The 2,763-nt window shown below is 47.1% G+C and overlaps 1 protein-coding gene across 1 annotated transcript in view; it reads right to left on the reverse strand.

Moving 5' to 3' along the window:
- Positions 1 to 2,331, reverse strand: part of LOC125948119 (nephrin) — an 88,343-nt gene extending 86,012 nt beyond the window's left edge. The window contains exon 1 of the mRNA XM_049673883.1: positions 2,083 to 2,331. The gene's annotated coding sequence lies outside the window, so the exon portion shown is untranslated. The remainder of the gene's footprint in view (positions 1 to 2,082) is intronic.
- Between the last annotated feature and the right edge of the window lie 432 nt (positions 2,332 to 2,763).

The raw sequence follows: 2,763 nt of genomic DNA on the forward strand, positions 1-2,763 counted from the left end.
AGAAGGTATCAATTTCGAATCAATTTTGAACTGATATTATCGGCTCTTTGTCATTGATTGTGTTTCCCATTAACGGAGCTAATCGATCCTAATGAAGGGTTTATTCGATCTAACTCTCCGAACCCAAAATTGCCATTAGCCTCATCCATCCATCGTACAGTAATTAAGGTTTGGAAAATAATTTCATTTTCAATTAACAGTCACTAAAACGGCCAGGATAAAGTTTATCGCTCACCAGTGCAGCCCACAGATCCACGAATCCTGGCACTCCCGGAATGCCATTTGAAAATGCCCATAAATTTGCATAACTTATGCTAGCCTGCACGGATGCGATATTCAAATATATGCACTTGCGGGTGTTCTCCCTCAACTGTTAAACATTGTTTACCTGCGTGGTGTTATTTATTAGCCTCTTCTTTTTAATTTTATTTTTGCAGCATGATCTGTGTCTTTCGCCATGTGTGTGTTTATGCAATCCATTAGTTCACCCAGCACAGCACCGCCCGGCGTGTGGTGGGTCCTCCGGGGCAATAAAAAATGGGAAAAATTGTGATCACCAAAGCACGAGGGATATTAAAATATGTTGCATTTATGTTGATGTTAATGATAATACCCCGCAGGACGAACTGAGCTGAAGGCTAGCGGCACGTGAGAATCACACCAGATGTAGGCCTCCCAGGGAGAAGGACGGAAAGGAGGACATCGCTTCACTAATTTATCATTTTACACTCCAGCGATGCTCTGTATCATCACGCTGCTGATACTGTGCATCAGCTGTAGCCGGTATATTCATTAGGGAGGGGGGGAGGCGCGGTTGCAGCGATGATAATGAACTTCCAGGGGGTATAAATGCACCGCTTACCCCATAGCCTTTGCTGTTGCACCAAACAGAATATTCTTCAATTGAACGTTGAGCATTGAATTCACGACTCTGTTTTCGACCAAATTTCGACCATTGTTTCACTCTTTTTACGCGGTTAATGAGCATGACACTGGCTCTTCAATTCACCAAAACCCACTTTACCGTTCTGATCGGGACATTCCCCCTTTCACTGCACGTTCTTTGGCTACCAGGTTGATCATCCTTCAACTATGTTGTTCATTTGCAAACCGTTGCGCAATGGAGGGAACGTAATCCGGTGGAAATCGTTTACTCGACCATACAACGGGAAGGGAGTTGCTACCAGTTTTCACCTGGTACACGATGAAAAATTAATCAATCAACCGGAACACGTTACGAACGGTTCGACGATGAGCGATCCAATCCAGAACCTTCACGGAGCAGTGCAGAGAGGCAGGAGTGGGGGAGATTCCTTTTTTCTCTTGCATCTCCACACTCGACACTTCGCATTATCATCTCAACTCCGCATATTCCACTTGCTTTCCAAAATTTCCTCCATGAAAACGCGGGAATGGAATGTAGCGTGTAACACTTATGATGGTCTGGCGCGTACAGTAGCATAATGATGGACGCTGAAGCACCGGAGAAATCATCCTCTCGATCTCGTCCCAGACCATTCCTGACGAGTGGATAACGTGGCGCGTAACGAGCACCTTCTGCGTAGAACGAACGGAACACAACAGAACGGAACAGAAACGAGAACCAACCAAGTCGCCACACCGGTTGATCAGGTTCTTCGGTTCTTGCCGTCGTTGACGTAAATTACGTCAGTTGCACAATTCATTACACTCGGTACACGATGCCGAAGAGCGGTTGAAATGGTGGATCCACTTTAGGCTACAATGCTCGTTCCAACATTCACTCGATATTGTATTCCTTATTTTTATCGCCGAAACAAGGCACTCTACGTCCTCAAGCTCGAGCACCAAATCCCAGTGCTTTGTGGCGAGTAGTATCCTGTGGTTCACAATCCTGGACCGAACTTACCATGGCGGAATTCAATTTATTTCATGAATTCGCCCGATTACGCGTATCCTTGATCGGTTACTCTGTTCCTCTCTGAATCTGCCTTCACCGGAATCGCCTTGGTTAATCCTTTTCGGTTAATCCTTCGATGCCCGTATACATTCCATCGTTACATTTATGTTTACGCAACCACCGCAGATCATACACACCATTACCTTATTTCACATTACGCACCACCCGAGGACGATTTGTGGAATTATGTTTTGCCAACTTGCTAGTAGCATCAGCACAAGAACACACACGCACGCACGCACGCACGGAACGGACGCGAATACGGACACGCGATCGAGTCGCGAGAGCTCCGTTTTTACGAGAAGTTTGCGTGACACTCGCCGCTGCGCTGCTACGTTTGCTGCGTTAGCTGCGTGCTACCTGCTGGAGTCACACCGCACCGCGAGGCACCAGAGCCGGAAAGTGTTCCCGAATTACTAGCCAGCATGCGTTGCGGCCGATGCGATGGATGCGCCACTTCTAGCGTACATCGGCTCGGTTCTGCGGTTCTCTCTCGCTCTCTCTCTCTCGCTCTCTGCTCGGATCACCGCATTTCTTGGTGCTCTCTCGTGTTCGAAATCTGTTTCAAAAATATGCTGCTCGGAGTCGAAGTCTCACGCACAGCAGCATGTTTTCCGATGTTTCTCATCTCTCGTAGCATGCTCTATGCTCGGTATGCTCTCCCTCTCTCGGTCGGTTTATGCTTCTCCGCGGCACGAACGAACGAACCTCTTTGGTTGGGAATTCGAACCATAGGAGTCGCATCGAACGCTTCTACTAAAAACTTGCTATAAAACTAACACTAACAAACGGTGTAGAGTAGTCAATGAGCTGGTTTACTGAGA

The sequence above is a fragment of the Anopheles darlingi genome, chromosome 2 (assembly GCF_943734745.1).
Source record: "Anopheles darlingi chromosome 2, idAnoDarlMG_H_01, whole genome shotgun sequence".
Classification (NCBI taxonomy): domain Eukaryota; kingdom Metazoa; phylum Arthropoda; class Insecta; order Diptera; family Culicidae; genus Anopheles; species Anopheles darlingi.